This window comes from Falco punctatus (genome assembly GCF_963210335.1).
Source record: "Falco punctatus genome assembly, chromosome: 11".
NCBI lineage: Eukaryota > Metazoa > Chordata > Aves > Falconiformes > Falconidae > Falco > Falco punctatus.
The window spans coordinates 18,126,817-18,146,342 of NC_137591.1; the positions used below are offsets into that span (position 1 = coordinate 18,126,817).

Consider the following 19,526-nt stretch of genomic DNA (forward strand, 5'->3'; position numbering starts at 1 on the left):
TTCCGCTGTGCGCTGTTTTATTGTATTTGAAGTCTTAACTCTCATGATGTTTATCATGTTCACTAAAAACATAAGTTAAACCCCTGGGAAAAAAAGAAAAGCATGCTTTCCAAAAACATATTTGAAAACTTTTTGTATTATGTTAAAGTTTTCAAAACCAATATCAATTTTAGGTTAAATAGATGAGGTAAATTGTGCCCTTAACGACTTTGTGTTCATGAAGTGTGCTAGCTATGCATTCCAGTCTGCAATAACAAATCACCACAGATAAACCAGCTTTAGTACTAGACTTTTAGTCATCTTTTGTTCCCATTCCAGTTCCACTTTCCTGGAGAGTAAGGTTTATTTTGAATGAAAATGCCAAAACTAAGTCTGATCAACATGGAAGTCTGTATTGTTGAGTAGCAGTGCAAGAGATGCATGTTTATTCACTGCAACAATGGCATCCAAAGACCTTTGTAGTTAGAGTGCTTTTCTCAGGGAAAGAAAATATGGTAAAACTATTACTTTTTAATGTAGTTGTAGAAATGTTTAGTGTAAATCAATCGGTTGTGTTTATGTGCAGACCAGTGCTGCTGGAAGTCTTTCTTAGTGTCCACACATAGCTCTTCCAGACTCATTTGACTAGTTCTGAGTTGCATAATAATTCCATAGGGGTTTACGTAGTTCACAAACTGAGCTACTTGTGGTAGATATAATTATAACCAGAGTATATTGATTTGTACCCCTGTGGCTAGAGTTTTGTTAATAATTGCAATAGGTCTGCCAGGACTTAATAACTTAACGGTGAAGGACTCTTCATGCCAGAACTTGACACGCAAGATTTGCAGTCTAGTAATTTTTAAAAGATTAAGCAAGCATTTTATTTAAAGCTTTTTTCTAAATTGGAAAGTTGTATTGAAGAAGTTAAATAAGCAAGTAACTGGCTTGGCCAATGGCTTCAACTTTTTAGCAGTGCATGTCCTTTTCCATAGTAAACAAACCTGATGGAGGCAGTAATCTTAGATGTGCATTTTATGCTAGTTCTGTCAGAGTGAAATAACTTGGAGAAAGGTACTTCATTTCTAAAATGTGTAACCTCAAAGGATTTGAGGAAACATTAAGAAATGCCTAAGAATATAATATAGGTTAAATGGGTTACCTTTTTTTGCAGACTTCAATATTTTTTCACCCTCTGTACCCCCTCAAGAGGGTTGGATTTTTTTCACTGCATGTTTGAGTGTTTATAAAACACCCAGACAAAAGCCAGAAAGTTTAAAGGCTAGAATCTCTAGCCTTGCTTTCAAACCACAGTGTGCCTTTATTATCCATTTTGTACCATGAAACCCAATCCTAGTGCTTAGAATTGAGGGTGGAGACAAATATAACTCTGGATTTTTTGAATTCACTTCAGCCATGACCTTATTATTCAATTTTTCTTCAAAATGAGGGGATTTTCAGGGAATCGGTATACGAATCTGCTGTCATATACTTTGTACAATAAGTATTGTTGGCATCTAGTCTTTGTATTAAACAATCACTTCCAATCAAAAAAAGGCTTTTCAACCTGTTTCGATGTTGTATTGTGTCTAAGAATTTTGTATTGTGATCTTCCGTATGGTGGACATTTTTTTTTAAATTAAATTCTTTTTGCATTACAATTCTATGAACTGTTCTTTATTTTTCATATGATATATTGCAAAGCTCAAAGTCTGCTTCCAGCTATTTGTGCCCATGTCCTAGCACGTATATCTTCCACAGGAAAGCATGAAGGTAATGAACAGCAGCAGCAAATGAACACTCTGCTCCATAGCAAAGCGGTTCTCATGTTCTACACTGGGAGAGAAGCCCCCCTGTTGATTAGACCTAAGCTGCTATTTTAATCGTTGTTACAGAACCTTTTCCAAGTCTCCCACTTCAGTTTTTTGTGAGCTGGGTAAATACTGAATGCAGCCTGGAATTGTACTGGGAGAAGTGAGAAGGCGATGATTGTCTTCCCAGCTTGGCACATACAGCTGTCATGCTGCTAAACTGCCAAAAATAATGCTGCTTGTAGTAAATCATGAATGTGTTGCAAGTATTGCATGTTGCGTTAGCTCAAAGATCTCGTTTCTCTTGAATTCAGATGATACCTGATGGCTTTTTGTGGGAACCTGGGTTTGGCTCTGTTTTGAGGATAAGGGAAAAATCCCAACACGCAAGTAATGTTATGTATTAAAGTGCTAGCAGCTTATCTTTCAAAATAAGAGCCTTCCTAGCAAGTTTTACAGGTGGCCCTTTCTTCTTGGAGATGAAATAACCACAAGTAATTTGTCATTAGTTGACCTGTTTTGAGGTGGTAGTGTTAGTAAAATAAGGCAGATGATTCTTCTTAAATCTGTTGTTCCATGCTCCTGCAGATCCATATGTTTTGTTTTCATGGCAGCTTAGAGTAGTTCTACTAGTTAAAAAAATAAATCATTAGATTTACATCATGTTAACAATCTTCCTTGGTATGTAGACTTTCTGTCTTCAAAAATGTGACCTGAAGTTCATTCTGTAATGGCTTCTAATAAGTGACTTCCCGTGTTCCCTTTCCACCCTAATAAATGTTGGGATTATAGAGCAGCTTAAGAATTCTGCTAGCAAATACATGGCTGCAAATCCTGAAAGCAGGAGGCAGTGCATGTCATCCTATGGATTGTTTATATCAAGGTATTTCTGGAGATCAGGAATTTGATCAAGCTCTTGTACTTTATTGCACCTTGTTGGGTGGGTGAACCCCTCAAACATGCAAGCATGGTAATGCGTTTCCCAGAGGGAATGCAGGGACTGCACCGTCTGCTTGCTGTCACGGAGCTGGCAGCTAACATAGGCTGTGGCAACAGAGGAGGAATTGTAGTTAATTGGCAGGAAGAAGCAAGCAGTGATACTACAGTCCTATGTGCTTGTGGGACACAGCAATGTCTCGGAATTCCTGTGTCTGGAGAAGTAGTCATCCTGGTAGTACACGAACAGTTTATCCCAGCCCTCTATTGCTGGGACATGTGGATGACAGAGGGAGCAGTAGCCACATGCTCTGGGCTGGACTGGCATCTGAAAGGGTTTAGGCGTTAACTCAGTCTATTGTGTTTAGTAAATGAACTGTTACATCTTTGACTTGTTGCTTCCTTATGTTCCTCCATTTATGTGAATACCTGTTCTTTTGTTGGCCAACCTCTAATAACTTATAATCCGTTTTCATTATTTTGTACAAGTGTGCTCTCTGCTTGGCAGGAGCTGGCTAAAAGACTTTCAGGTGGCACGGATATGCAAGCCATACGCATTTAACGCTTGGAGAGGTAGAGAAGAGAGACTGAAAATTGTTTTACCTGCAGAGAGAGGGGAAAGGAATAACAGCTCAAAGTAGCAAGGGAGATGTCTGAGAGATCATTATTACTACTTAGCCCAGCAAGACTATTGGGAAGTATTACTTGCTAGTGGGTAGTTAGACAGTATAGTACTGAACATGGTGAGGTATTAGTCTATAGTGGGCATGCTGGACACACAACAGGTGAATTTATTACTTGCTATTGCTTTTTTCCTCTTGTAAAAATGGTACTTGTAAATCTACTGCTACTATTTATAAAACTTACTTACAAAACTCTGAATAAAACTCTCCTTTCCCCTGCCTCATGCTTGTGTACCTATGTATTGCAGAACTGATGCTTTTGTCAGAAGATGTTGCAAAGCAGCGAACATGATTAGTATTTGAAAAGCCTGCAAGGATGAAAACTGTAACGGGATGTATGTAGAAATGTCAATCACTGCAATCTCATTGGCAGTGCATCTTGAAAATCTCTGAAGTCAGGGTTAAGGCTTAGTATATGGATGGTAAAGGAAAAAGGGGGGAACATAGCTCACTCCTCTTTATTGAAAGTACAGCTAACCTGTGAGCAAATAGTGAATTGACCATTTTAATCAGCCTTGTTGGGTAGCAAAACTGCATAAAATTGTGCATGAAACAGTTTGGTGGGTTTTTTTCGAGTCAAGTTGCTCATTATAGCTAAAGGTGTTTAACCCCTTTGCATCAATGCAGGGGAGGTGCCAATCCTCTGGCCCTGTGGTTGGACTACACTATTGTTTTGGCTTTTGTTGGACCTTCTGCTGAGCTGATGGAATGCAAAGGCCTGGCAAAATACTACTTCATGTACTAGTTACCTGCTGGTTTAACAAGCTGGATTAGTTTGGTACAGTCTGACAAGTACCGAAGTAAGTAGGAGAATGGGACAAAGATCAGTAACTCCCTCCCCTTATGAAGATTGCTTAGGGCGCAACTTTGCATTTGCTTGCAAAGTAATTATCCTTGACTGCCTCTTCTTTTCTTTTAATAGCGCATTATTACATCCAAATGGTCATGACTTCATGTGGTCTATAAGTATATAGCTACATATAAGCACATACAATAGGTATTGAATCCAGATCTGCTATGAAACAGATCTAGGACACAGTAATGTATTAAATATGCTTATCTAAAATAAGGTACCAAGTGGAAAAGTGTAAAAATTGGAAGATTAAGAAAACTCTTCCAGAGTTCATAAATAGCATGTCTTGAGCTGATTTTCTTGGATTACTGGTATACTCAGTTCCTGAAAGTTTAGGAGTAGGAGGGAAACTAATCAGACCTTCAAGATATGTAACCCATGATAACTGGTGACTGTGTGGGCTCATTAATCCTTAACGCTGTCAGGTTTTTCTCAGGTTGTATGTTTTATCTAGATCAGTGTTCTGATTATCGAGCAGTGATGGTGGTTTCTGTGTTTCTTTGAGTTTTCTGCTACTTAGGGATGATTCAGGTTCTCCAGCAGCTGCTGAACTGCTGTGTTTTAGTCCAGGTTATTAAGGTAACCCGAAGTTGGCATTGCTTTTTGTGAGGTAGAGAGAAGTTAAGTGGCTGTGTCAAAGCAACAGAGCCAGTCCTGTAGTGGAGATGGAAAACTGAAGAGGGGAGAGAAGCTGGGGCAGGAGCTACTTCAGCTGTTGTAGAGCAAGCCGTTTTCACTCCTGAATCAGCTCCTTAAATTTGGCTGATGAGAGATACTGCTAGTTTTTCTTCAGAGCAGTTTGTGTCATGATAGAAAACTTATGCAGTAAATCGAGGGCTGTGCAGAGACTGCTTTTGTAAGGTGCTGAGTTTTTGAGTAACTGCTTACTGAATGTGCTTGACTCCCACCCAAAGCCAGTGGGAGTTCAGGGTATTCATACCATTCCAAATAACCCGTTTTATTCTTAAAGATGTCTTGATAAAAGGAGTTGTAAAACAATGATTTGTTTTCTTTCTGTTCTGTGAATATAAATTATAACATATGCATGAAAAGGAAATGGATAACAGTTTTCTGTTTTAAAAAAACGGCTAGAAACAAGTAACAATGTCAAAGGCAAGAACATATGAATCTTATTTGATTTAAATCTGATTTTATGCCAAGTGTGTGTGGGTTTGCTAGCTTGAGAAATAAATCCACTGAATGGTCTTAACTGATAACGTATTCTTTCCTGCGCTGGTTTGGAGAAAACTTTGATAAACTTTAGGTACAAAGTTTTAAATTTACTGAGTCATAATTTTAGGTCTAGCTGTTTTGCTGGATTTAATAATGCTAGGAGCTTATAAGGAGGTTTTCATTGCTGTAGGCTTACACAGATCCACACAGAGTATAAAAAAAAAAAACAACCTTGTATTCCATAGCAGAGGAGTCTGAAATTGTACATGAAGTTTCTAGTTGCAGTAGGCTACAATACATAGTTACATTATTTATTATGTTAAAATGGAGGCTCTTAATAAGTTAAGCTCACAAATAAAGATTAATAGTCAATAGAGTAGTACTTCTAATACCTTGATGAAAAGCTCTGCATGTTTTATGCTGCCCTGCACTTAATTCCTAATATATCAGAGATGTTTGTGCTGGAAATGTGCAACTGTCGGTGAGAAGCTGAAGCAGTGAGCAGATGGGAAAGTAGAATATGCACATGAACTGAATGTTCTTGAGTCAGCAGTGAAGTAGCAAATAGTGCGTGACAAGTTGTCTTTTTAAGACTTCAGGCTTAATCAGTTCAGATCTCAGTCATTTGCTTCCCTTGCAGTATTGCTCCAGGACCTTGCAGACTCAAGAAAACAGAAGTGGAGCAGAGGACAAGTTGAGGTTTGGGGATTTTTCTTCACTGAAAAAAGCTGTTGGATCTTTTTCAAAGGAAAAAAACAAAGCTATGCTGCAGAAATCTAGTATGGTTAATAAGGCCATGAGCTCCTTTAAGTTGCAATATCTGTCTTGCATTTTTCAGAAGTTTCTCTCTTTGGAAGGCCTGTGTGCCAGTTGATTTCAACTCTGCCTTTTCTCATTAACAGCCCTACCCTTAAGTGAGTTTTAATTGTAGTAATAATTGCATAGGGCAAAGGACTCCCCTATAGCTTCTAGATGACAGTCTTCTCCCCCTTGTATCTAGGTGAACATTCCTTCAGTTTCTATACTGAGCGCAGGGAGATGCTAAATCACTGTGGTTGCTGCTTCCCCTTTAGAGTCCAGCTGCTGATAAAATTATAGCCTGGTATGTAGGAGAATTCATGCTTGTGCTGGCATGAGAGAGAAGAGCTGGGAGGGGCACAGTAGGGCTGATTATTTCGGTAGCTGTGCCAGTTTTGATCATTCGTAGATAGAAATGTGACCTAAATAGTGGCCACATCCAAGTGTAGAACGTGGAGTAAGAAACACGCAGATTGGGAGGCAAACTCAGTAATTCTCTAGAGGCTAGCCCTGCTGTATGTTGAAAGAACTGAGCTGGCAGGGAGTACTGGAAAAAATACTCTTTGGAGGGGAAACCTTTGGTTGTAGATCTGAGTCTCTCCCAATATCAGCATTTCTGTTTGATCCTTAGTGTTCATTTAGCCAACAGCTGTATCTTTGCCATCTTCATAGGGTAAGCCAGTGGCTTCTTATGTTAAGTCTGTAAGTCGGTGGGGAGGGAGCAGCATTTACCTTAATTCTTTCTCAGCTGAAGTAATATGCTAAAAAATCAGAAAGCTTTTTTTAGCATAAGCTGTATATACTGATGTTGAGTCCGATCCAGTGAAGCATGGGAAATGCATCCTGGGCAGCTAGGGACACGGCACATTTGGGTATGCCAAAATAACTCCTATCCCTCCCCAAATGATACGTCCTGAGAACATCTCCAGTTGAGAGAGAGAATATATACTGAGGAATACTAACAAAAGGATTGTAGTAATCTACAGATAGTTAAACAAATGTATAAGATATGTGGGTATGATTATTAAAGACTCAAAAATGAAGCTACTAGGCGAGAGTTCAGAAATGATCAGGTAGACCCAGACAACTAAAGCAAGCATTTGTAGAGAATATGTACCATGTGCTCTTGCTCCTTAATATTTTGCCTTTCGTTTGTTTTGTTTTTTTAACTCTCCTATTTAAATGCCGGTTTATTTCTGCTTTTAAGTGCTCCAAGGCCCCCGCGTCAGGAGTTCCTGCTGTAGGATTTCCCCCCGCCCGCTGCGGCTGCAGCCGCCCGCGCTCTCCATCGCCCCCTGCCGGCCCCGCTCCGTGGCCGAGCGGTGCTGGAACGGGATGCCGGGGATGGACCATGTCTTGGAAAGGACAGTCTAAAAAATATTTTAGTGGATTAAATACAGATCATAATCTAAGATCTCTGAGGTATGACTGTAAACACACTCTCGCTTTCCAGTCGCTGCAGTATGGAGCAAAGCCCTGGAAACCGGGAGTGGAACTCTTACTGGGAACATGCTGAAACATGTACCAGTTTGTCTTCAGGCTGCCAGTTAGCCACTGTGTGCAAAGCAAAAGCACTACCCAAATAGCAAAACCTAAGTGAATTCCTTAATTTATGTACTTGAGTGGCAAAATGTGCATTTTCAGTTTACTTTTTTGCTGCCAGGGTGTCTGCCCAGTTTCGATGCTAATCAGTCCAAGCTGAGAAGTAAACAATGATATTAAGATGGATGTTAAGCTCTATTGGAAAAGCTGTATTAAATGGAAAAAGTTCTCAAAAAATAGGAAAAGTCCTCTTATATTGCAAAACAGCTACCATTACTTAGTTCTGGAGGGACTAGAAATTTTTTTCTCCTCACGTCGATCCATTTCATCCTATTTCCTGGGAGCATGCTCTGCTCACCTAATTTCCCTTAGGCTGATATTCTCTCTGCATGGGGCAGTATAGTCACCACATCACTTGGGCTGTGTCACTAGTTTAGAATGTACTCTTCTCAGTCTTTGAGCCATTTTTGTTCTTCAGCCTCTTCCAGAATATCTGTTATTTTCTTCATACGTCTTGAGTAGCTCTGCTGGGAAGAGTTTTTTTCTTCATTTCTGTTGAATGGGTGGGAAAATAAAACACTTGTTATTTTGAATCTGTGGTAAAGATCTGAGTAACTTCCTAAGGCATCATGTATTGTCTTCTGGTTTTATTCTGTGAACATGCAATGTGACATACTCTACATGATTTTCAAACACAATTGAATAAATAGTTTCATTGTGTAGAATGGATGAGATTTTAAAATCAAGTGTATAACTTGTTGATGGCCAGTATTTAAATGTCTCACAGTATTTTTCATTAATAATCTAATGGGTTACATAAGGTAAGAAACAGACAGTGGATTGGGGCATTCCTCTTCTGTTTTGCTTATTTACAGTGAATCACGACTGTCTCCTCTTGCTTCATTTCTGCGTTTTGAGAAATTGATTTAATTCATTGCTTCCAGCTCAGGTCCTTTCCTACCTGACTCCACACCCTCTCTTCCTCTCCTGGGATTACACCACAATGGCTGCCTCCATGGGTTGCTTTGTCCAGTCTTTCCACCCAGTCTGGGTGCATCTTCTCTCTTGAGGTTGCAGCCACTGTACAGCTGAAGGTATCCGTGGACAGTGACCCTCTACTTAAATCTTGCTGCATACATAATTTAGGCTATATAGCAGCCTTTCTGGGGGCTTTGTTTCAGCTGGGGCTTTCTGTTCCATGAAAGGGGTGTGCAATCACTTGCTTCCATGAGAAGCGTGACTGTGCCAGCTTCGGAGAAATTTTTGGTTAGATGTTCACAGAAACGTTTCACTGTGATCATGCCACCAGGCATCCCCAGACCAGTCACTAGAGGTCAACATCATCATCTTCTAATAGAGCACTAACTACCACATAATTAAAGGACAGTGTCTTGCTTGTAGCAGTTCATTTCTCCAAATGCTTTAAATGTTCCTGATCCTGCCACTGTCCAAGGTTGGGAGGACAGAAGATGTAAAATAGGAGTTAGTAGTTTATCACAGTGTGGGCTTTTTAAAGGTACCAGGAGCAATAAATAAAATACCTGAAGGCCTTTGCCTTTCTGTGCCTGAGGTTGCTTTTGGCGAGTGCTTTGCAGAACAGTAGCAAAGCCAACAGCGTAGGAGCGATAAAGGAAACTTTCCTGTAGCCGTTGCTGTGTGTCAGAGTTGTAGGTCTTCCAGCTAATGTGTGTGTAGCCAGGGACTCCTGTCAGTACAATTTGCACTTCATCAGCAACATAACCCTTGGGGATCCCTAGGATTTTCCAGATGCAGACATGTTATCTTTACGTTCCTACTTGGGGATACTTTTTAATGTTTCTAGCTTGGACAAGCATACAGTCTGTCTGAAGCCTCTGACACACTGTTCCATAACTGGATGGAAGTTAAGAACTGAAAACAGGAAGGAAGAGCCTAACACTGCATCATTTCATAAGCAGCTGGAGGAATGAAGCCTGGCCTCCAGATCAGTGTCCCTGAAGATTTTGTCATAGTTGGGGTATTTAAAAGTGACCTCCCTCTTACAGATTTTTCTGGTGTTTAACTTAATCTTGCAGGGTTTTTCTTGGCTGGAACACTTGCAGGATCTTCTTTCCCTAAGTAGTTAGTTACCTATTTTCATGCAGCTTGAGGGAACTCAGTTTATTTGAGACTTCTTTTGTTAATTTTGTTTGATAGCAACCGGCACATTCAGTATTTATTAGGAGGATGACATAGATCTCATTGTAACTTTAATGTTTATTCTGTACCTAATTTCCTGCAGTTATATGATGCAAGTAGTCTTCATCCTAAGCAATCTGCAGAAGCCCTACTTGTTACTATGAATTAAGTATCCTCTGCGCTAAATCATCCACTTTACATTTAATGAACTTTGAGAGAGGTGAAGAAAGCAACACTTTTAGGGAGAGCATAGATCAGAGTTTCAAGTGTGCGTCTATATATACCAAATGATAAATTTATAAGAGGAACATTGAAGATGGGGGAGAGGAAGGGGAGATGGACCTATCCAAAGACACAAAATAAGATTGCCTGGGTGATTGTGGGTGTAATTATCAAGGCTTTAACTAGTCAGGATTTTTCATTGTTGCTCTTGCTTCTGTTGGAAAGTTACTCATCATTTCCCATCTTTCTGTTTTTTCATTAAAACATAGTGTTCATGTCAAACTTACAGAACTTGAGCCAATAATATGTTTTTATTTGTTAGACTAGAAGAAAAAGAAACAGAAACAGTAACAGTACTTTGCAGCCTCCCCCCTGGCCCCAACCCCCTATAGCAGTTGTCATCTCATTTGCTGTCAAGAGAACTTGCCAGGAGAGGGAATGCAGACTGCCCTCGGTTCTGCTGGGCTGCTGTGCGTTGCTGTCTCCTTTTTGGCTAATGCAGCTTGACTGCTGCTGGGCTATAAGCTGGGCCCACAGGCTGTGCCAGGCAGCTCTCCCTGCTCATCTCAGCTTGCTGAGGATCTCGGCACAGTGGTGCCTTGTGTGTGGGAGTCATACTGCGATGCTGAAACTAAAGGCCACACCGCTGAGATGCTGTGAAGGTAGTGGCAAAATACAGGTGTGGGGCAAAGCCCGTTGTGTTCTTGTTTCTTGTGCAGAGCTGGTGTATCACCTCTGGTAGACTGACACTGCTGCGCCTTTTCCCAGTAGAGGGCTGTCTATCTGGCAACCAGTGCCATTGTCACGGCTAAGCTGAAATTCCATGAATAGTGTGAGCTGGCACAGATGGATGGTGCTGCTGAGGGAGATGGCTCTGCTGCCCTCTCCTCCCTCCCTGTGTGTGCGAATATTTCTGCAGCCGTGTGGACAATGTCTGCACGGGTAAACTAAACAGGCCTGGGGCAGGGGCCCAAGCACTAGCACGCTCTCTGCACCACAATTTGCAGTATGAATAGTCCGTGGCACAGCTCTGGGCTGGTCAGCACCCTTCCAAGCAATGCTCTGGGTGGCACAGGCCAGTGCCTGTTTCCAGCTGGCAGTTTGGGTGTAGCTCTGCTGGTGACAATAAGGGAGTTTAGCTGTATAGACAGAGGCTGTTCATTGCAATAAGTAGATATGAAAAATAATTATAGTATCATGTCATTGTTTAAACCTTGATAAGCTGACTGTGTCTAGTTGCGTATTCTTAAACTCACAAGTGGGGTTGTCGTATTCCTGCCTTTCTGTTGGACCAAAAAGTAAATGAGTAACGAGAGTATTTGAAAACATGGTTCATGAAATGCTATACCTAGGTTTTGTGTTCCATCCAGGCATCTTTGTATATAGTGGAAAGACCACCTGAAATTGGAAGTCTGCAAACACTGAACAGTAACCACAATGTCATGTGGGTTTGACACCTGATGTCTTATTAGGAGCTGCAGTCTTTACCCATCAATAGTTGGTGTCAGGACCTGAGCTGTGCTTGATAAAGCTGAGAAGCAAACACTTCCAGGGGTGAAACCATACTAGATTTTGCACCTCTAAGAGTCAACTTACTTAAAAGTAAGATTTCCTCCAGCACGTTGGAGCAGATTTCCAGAAGGAAGAGGGCTGAAGGCTCTACAGGGAGGATTGCTTTCATTGCATCCAGAGGCCAAACTTTTGTGCATTGCACGTGGCATGTGGTACTTTCCTTTGAAAGTGCTCTGCTTAACCACTGCTTCACAGCAGGTTCTAGTCAGAAAAACTGATATCTTCATGAACCTGAATGGACAGGTTTTAAATTGCTTTTGGACCCCAGAATGCACTGCTCTCTCTTCAGAACTGCAGAGTTCACCTGTTTCTATATAATTATCACCTTTACCTAGTCATTCCTGCGTTATTGCTAGATGGATGCATGGACATAGAATTCTTAACCTTCATTAGCACTGCATTCAAGCTAAAAGTGGATTTGGTTTCATAAGATAAAAACACAAAGAGATTAAATTTTATGCTGAGATAATTTTGTACTGCTTTGTTTCAGGGTTTGCTCTTGACATATATGCTTCCTGTTAGCCTGGCAAAGGTCTTCTAACATGCCTGGTTTCTTCATTCTCCTTTTCACAAATGGCCTAGCGGTGCAGAGACTGTCAGCATTACCTTTGTTGTCTCTTTATACTTGTATTTTACACAATAATCTCTGGGAGACAGTCCTATTCCTGGAAATTCATCGCATTCCACACAGCTGGAGTGTGGCCTCATGGATGGTGTTCTTCAGTTGATTCAAGTGATTCATTGGAACTTCCATTTGTGCTTGGGATTCCTGAAAGGTTTGTCATATACAGTCCTCTAAAAATGCAAAACAGCAGATGAAGCCAGGCAAAAATGCAGAGTTCAGTCTCTTAGCAGCCAGCGTAAAGGGAAATTTATCTACTGCATAGGCTGAGTCTTAAAGGTCTCAGCTGTAAGTATATAATCTTTAGCCTGTTGCTGAACAAAGTGTCATTGTACCATATACAGTCCAACCAACAGCTAGACCAAAACAGCTTGCGTGGATGTTTCATCCCCTTACGTTTGTGCTATAGTAAACAATTTTGCCTCTCAGCTGTGTGCAGGCTTGGTTTAGTATGTAAGCATATGTGTATGCATATGCAAATGCCTACACCCTTAACTCTAAATACTTGAGTGTGATAGTTGTTCATATAGATAGAAACTTCTGGCCATGCAGCCTGGACTGCTTGGACAACTCTGCAAATCACATCCACCAGAAACATCTAGAAGAACAAAGCCCTCGGACCATGACCTTGTAACTGTGTCAATGGCTCACAGATAAGAGCTTGGAGGATACAAAAGCACTTCCAGAAGAAACAACAGGCTTTTAAATGTGAAGTCACACCTGGCTGAATCGGGTGTAGTGCCAATGGAAAGCCAACCACTGACAACCCAGGAAAGCGGTGAGTAAAAATGCAAGTGTCAGGTGCATGCTGTCTGTATGATAGCATGGTTTATGTATGTAAAACGGCTGGGCTGACAGTGTAGGCCACAGATTGCTGTTGTGCCCTCTCACCTCAAAAGACTGTTCTAAACAGTTTTCCCGAACACTGCTCGCTCTCCATTGAGGTTACCCGTTTCAGGGGCCGTGCCCACCATGGGGTTTGTCCCACAGGACTCCTGGAGCAGTGAAGCACGTTGTCTTTTGGGTTGTTCCTGTACTGAAGTAGTGTGAAGTAGCCAGAGTTGAAATTGTAAACTATCCTTAATTTTTTTGGTGGCTTTTTTTTTTTCTCAAATAGTTGGATTCAAATTGATTCCTAGGGAAGCGCAAGGCTCTGATATATAGTTGAAAGGCAACAGAGGGGGAAAAAAACCACCTCTTTAACTGTGTGCGCTGAAATGGGGGCAAGTCTGAACACGGCAGGCATAATTGCAGCGGGGTCAGATGCCTTCCACGTAAGCGACTGTCGGTTGATGAATAAGCACAGAGCACGGTGCGGGGTGTATGCCGCCTTCCGCTGTCAGAGGGGGTGTTGGCCTGGACCTGTGTCGTGTATAAGCAGCAAAGCATGTACCTATGCATCCTCTGCGTGGGCCTGGTCCAATGAGGCAGGAAAATGTTGGGAGCTATCTTCTGCCATTACACTAGCGATGTAAAGAATCACACCAGTACTGAACTAGAACGATGATGTGATTTTCATACTCATTGCACCTCTGCTGATGACAGCAGTAAGGCCTATGAACTGTGCTATCATAGTGGGCGTGAAAATTTACATCAAAACATACTTTTACTGCCTAATAGCTCGGTGATGCTTAGCACTATAAATCCAAAGATACGCTTACTTTTATATGACTTGACTCCTCTGTGTTATGAATCCCACAACTCTTAAAGCTATTGAGCTCATACGGAAGCCACCAAACAAAACATTTTGCTTATCAGTTATGTCTGTATTGGATAATCCCTTTTGCAGGTAAATTATTGACTAGCTCGTCCCCAGTCCCCTGAGACTTCCTCTCTCCTGCCAGGCACCGTATTTCAGAGTATCATTCAGATGTGTGTGGGGGGGGTTCGGTGTTGCTGTTCCAGCAATTAACACAAAACTTTGTTTATATTAAGTTTGGGCAGCCAGGATTGCTGCTATATTTTAGGGCTTTCTAAATTTGAGAATCTATTCTAATCCTGACCCTTTCCCAGTTAACAAGCATACCATATGTCTGATTACTCAGGTTCCCATGCAAAATAGGAAATTAAAAATTCCAGATGATTAACAAACATTTTTTTTGTTTATTTTGAGATTATTGTTTTAAAATACCATAAAAAAATCTAGGGACATGGTTTTTAAACATTTATTTTATCATTTAGATGTGTCAACGGATATTTTCATTAAGAATGTGCCATTTGTGTTTTTAAATTATGATTTACTGCTCACAAACCTGTGTCAATAAAAGATCTGTAAATAACTGCTTAAAGACAGTGGATAAAAAAGTGGGCATGGGAGAGGAACCAGGCAAAAACATTCCAAGCTGAGGTCTAATGACAGTGAAATACTTGAATTCTCCTTGAAAACATGCAAGCCCAACGCATGATGCGAAGTGGACCACCACCGACAGTCTGTTATCTCTCAGCAGTATGTCAGCCAGGGGGAGCACGCCACGTAACCAGTGACTCAGTCCAGTACAGCATCGGAGCCAGGATACTGGTCAGGATAGGTCACTGCTCTGGCAAGTAGAGCCTTCCCTAAAAGTAGAGCTGCTTTGTATTAATTTATAGATTCTGTACATAAACTTGGGTATGAGCAGACTGGCTCTGCAAGTATCACCATCTGGCTTGTGCAAGGGGCAGAAGACTGTTGAGAAAACCAAGTGTGAGAGAAAAGCAAACGTGAATTAAGCCACCTCTCTGTGAGCGCTTGAATGAGGGTAAGAGATGGTGCCCATGTAGGAAAAAAAAGCTTATATGCATGTCAGACCAGCTACAGCATTTCAGTGGAGAACATCAGAAGGGGCAGAGAGTGGGGGGAAGGCTGGGAGGCAGGACTTGGGACAGCCTCAGCTACCACCTAAGGACAGCAAGCCTGGCGACTGGCTCTCGTCCTAATATCCTCCCCCAAAAGTGTATGTCCTTGCCTGTTTGTTCAATCACACCCGTAAAGGTGCATTGGTAGCAATAAAAGTCTCCAATATTTTGAAAGTAGCATTTAGTAATCCTAAACTGCTTGTTCTGAGCTCTGGCTGCTGAGCTGCATCCCTCCTGCTTCATGCGAGCTACCCCCACTCGTTCCATCACATCTAAAATTAGGTAAGATGCTGTATCCCGTGAGGCACATGGCCCAGTGGCTCAGAGCTGCAATAGCCATGCCAAGCACAGCTGTGTAGCTCCCTAGTCGGGAAGGTGTTTTCAGATGGATCACTGAAGAAAACCTTACTGATGATCAGAAGTGTAACAGAGGTAAAGCATCATTCAAATCCAAAACCCAGGAGCCCTGGTTCAGCCAAAGGTCAGAAAATGGGAGTTAGTCCTATTTCTTTTGGCATGTCTTTAGCTCTCTGTTTTCTCAACAATACAAGGTACAAGGGGACAGCCATCAATAGCTTCTCTAGAGAGAACTAGTTGGGCCAAATTCTTCCCTGATGTAATTGCACTGCTTTCATTGTAACATACCAGGCATTAATGTGGCTCCTCTTTACTTCGGAACAACAAAAGGGCTCATGAAATTAAACATCCCTTCACTGTTTTCCTTCTGATTGAAACAGGTTTTAGTACATAGAAAATGCTGCAGGCTTAAGAAAAATAGCATATTCTTTACGTTGCTCTGAAGCTTTGATTCTGCCCAGACTCAGCCTGCAGCATCCATGCAATTTACTTTAAAAGTCTGTATTTCCAGTGTGCTGCTGTTATTTCAACATCTGGTGTACTTAAAAATACATATTTCAAAAACACTAATCTAGGGCGAGAGGGGTTAAAATGTAAAAATTAGAGAAAAGCAAACTAGGGGAAACGAGAACTTCGACAGCAACTTCAAGCAGCTAAGAAGCACTAGAGCTGTCAAATCATGCATTTTGGGTTTGAGCTGAATCAAATCACAGAAGCAGTTTTTTAGTACTTCGTCTGAAAGCAATTTAGCTTTTCTGTGTTAGCAGATTAAGCTGTTTTCAACAGTTGCTGGAGAGATGGCTGATGAAAAGCATTTTCATTGTGCATGTTTCCAAGTATAGACAAAGCTCTTACACTCAAACCCCTTTTCTTGCCCTAGTCTCTCCTGAAGCTGAGAGGGGTCAAGCCTGGCACAGCACCATCCCCTCAGCCCTAGCTTCAGGGCTGCTCTTGGGACCCCAGACTTTCAGGTATGGGATGGCTTTGAGTTTTTTCAGGGTGTAACCTCAAATTACCAAAAGATCGGGCAGAAAAAAAAAACAAAAAACACAAAAAACCAAAAAACAAATACCCTGACACACACACAAAAAACCCTGAGCAGGAATCGGTAGAAGGTGGGGACTGTATCCTGCCTGGCAGATGCTATGTTGATGCTGAGCAAGGTCTTCCGGATTGGGCATCCTGAACCCGGATCACACTTGGGAATTGGTCCATGGGCACACAAACGGCGGATAACAGTCACATAAGCACTGATAGTGCAATCTGTGTCTGTGTCCAGCTGGGTTTGGAGGCTCATCTGTGATAGTTTTAAATCAGGTGCAGACCAGCACTGCTCTCGGTTCTGTTGTAGTGCAAGTACTGCGAGTTAGCACTCGGTAGCAGCAGTAACACTCCTGGAGTTTGTAAACTATGGATAACAGAACAGGACAATCGACAGTAAAGGCAAATGCACTAAGCTTGCAGTAATGGCATTTCTTATGTCACCTGTCCCATATTCCTCCGGAGTCCATGAAAAACAAAGAGGCAACCTGATACCGAAGGATATCAAAACCTTGCAGTCTTACAGATGGTTGAATCCTGTTTCTGTTGCCTATCATTCTGGTAGCAATGCTTTCAGTAAAATAAATACCCCAAAATTGCTTCAGACTTCACCTGCCTAGATGGTCTTAGAAAAAATAATGCAGGAATTCACAAATAAATTACAGTTTCCTGCAGGCAGCAAAATTTTTCCAGTGGAGCAAAAGTATCTAGAGCTTGATATCAAACATGTGTGTTTAATACCAAGCATGAGTTTTTGGGCCTTCTTCCACCAGAAGCTCACATACCAGAACTGCACCAAGCCTCCGTCCCCAAACACATCAGCTATAATTATCCATGGACCATGTTTTCTACTACAGCATCAGTAACTTTGTAATTATTCTTCAAGGGGAAGCTTAGCTCAGTCCTCTAAGTACTGCAGCAACTCTGAACAAAAATAACCCAAAAGTCCACAACAGGAAACGTTAACAATGGCAGGATTACTGGCCACCATGTCACCATAAAATAAACGAGCGGCTGAGAGGGAGTTCGGGGAAAAGCAGCACCATGATTAGGTAACGGGAGGGACTGACTTATGAGAAAAGATTAAATGAGCTAAGCGATGACGAAAGGGTGAACAGAACTACTGCCTGCAAATGTCTGAAAGAAGAAACCATCCAGGACAGGGAGGGATTCTCTAAGCTGCTGCCAGGAGTTAAGAGTAATGGAAAGAAACCAATAAAAAGAAAATGAATGCAGCAGTCACCATAACCATTTCTTTAGCTCGAAAAAAGCAAGGCAGTGCTTTTGCCCATATGGAAACCTTGCTCATTTGTCCCGTTTTACTCCTCAGCTGTATTCCCCCAAAGCACCAGGCTGACACTTAAAATTATGTAATGGTGCGATACTGCTGAAATCTTTCAGGCCGGCAGCTCTGAAGGACCGTGAGGAAGCAATGCCAACAACCTCCAACAGCTCCTGCCAGATTCAGACCCTCATTTCTGGCGGTGCCTTGGAAAGCCTCAAGGCTTCAGCTGAGGAAAGCAGCTCCGCACGCGAAGCACTTCAGCAAACACTTCAGTCAAATGATGAGCCGAACTCCCACAGCTATAAATCACATCAGTGATTCCCAAATGAGGAGCCTGAGCCTGCCCTCAGCAGTCCCTGAAGCAGACGGGTCAGAAAGTACACAAAGTCAGAATTACCCACAGCTATCCCTGGCAGCCCTTCGGCCTGCATCCCGATCCAATTAGTATTTTTGTGGCAAAACAGCTGTGATGCCTCATGCTGTATTTGTTTCCATTAACTCCCCCCCAGTGGGCTTATATATTTGTACTTCTCTGTTTACATATTTGTACTGTCCCTAAGGGGATACACACGCTATCCCTAAAGTTAGGGGCGAGCCATCAGAGGGCAAGTACCTCCCTCTGATCCAGAATCTGTCCCGTCTCTTCGTTCCACCAGAGATGTCAATCTTTCTTGGAAACGCTGGACAGACCTTTCCAATATGTGGTGGCTTTCAGCAGCAGTTTTCAGCCTGCGCTGTTTGAACTGCCGGGCCAGAAGTTTGTGTTTCCAATTGTCACTCTGAGATGCTTTTCTATTGTCAATGCAACCCCGGGCGCTCTGCAGCCTCGTCCCGTTACAGCCCCCCGCGGCCCCGCGCGCCGGGGTCGCGGCCCCCCCATGCCCGCGCCTGCTGCCGCCTCCAGCCGCGGGCCGAGGCCGCCGCTCCCGCTGCCCGCTGCGGAGGGCGAACAGCCCCCGGCCCCGGCGGACCGCGCCGCGCTTGTGCGGCCAGACCCCGCCTCGCAGCGCCGGCCGGGGGCGCCGCGGCCCCCCCCGGAGGCCTCGGCTCTCGGTTACCGTTAGCGGCCCCCTCCCGCCCGGCCTGCGGGGGCGGGCGGAGCGCGGCTGTCCCGCCCGCCGCGGCCGGGCCTGCGGGGCGGCACGCCCGGAGCGCCGCCGCCAGCGGGGGCTGCCCAGCCCGGCCCGACCGACGCCCCCCGGCCGCCGCCGCGTGCGTCAGACCGGAGACGTGGCCCCGCGGCGGCGGGGGCGGAGCGGCGGCGGGCGGAGCGCGGCTGCGGGCGGCCTCGCCTCGCCTCCCCGCCCCGCCCGGCCCGGCCCGGCCCGGCCCTGCCCGCCGCGCTCAGCCCCGCGCCGCCGCGGCATGATCGCGCTGCCGCCCGGCCGCCGCCGCCCGTGACCCCGCGCCCCCCGCCCGGCCGCGCACCAGGTAGGCGCTGCCGCGCCCGGCCCGCCCCTGCCCGGGCCGCCGCCCGCACCGGGGGCCGGGGCATCGGGGCATCGCCGCGGGGAGGGGGCTGGGGGGCCGCGCGGGGACGGAGCCGCCGCAGCCCAGCGCTGCGCCCCTCTGGGGGGAAGAGGCCCGGCCCGGGCAGCGGCGGCGCCGCTCTGCCCGCCGGCACCATCGGCGGTGCCGCCCCCTCGCTGGGCAGCGCCGC

General features: G+C 43.8%; 1 protein-coding gene across 2 annotated transcripts in view; it reads left to right on the forward strand.

Moving 5' to 3' along the window:
- Positions 1-19,526, forward strand: part of LRRC8C (leucine rich repeat containing 8 VRAC subunit C) — a 49,262-nt gene that overhangs the window by 6,760 nt on the left and 22,976 nt on the right. The window contains exon 1 of one of the 2 annotated variants that reach the window (XM_080406681.1): positions 148-19,297. The exons of the other annotated variant lie outside the window; for it this stretch is intronic. The gene's annotated coding sequence lies outside the window, so the exon portion shown is untranslated. Of the gene's footprint in view, positions 1-147; positions 19,298-19,526 lie in introns of those variants that run through there. 2 annotated transcript variants of the gene reach the window in all.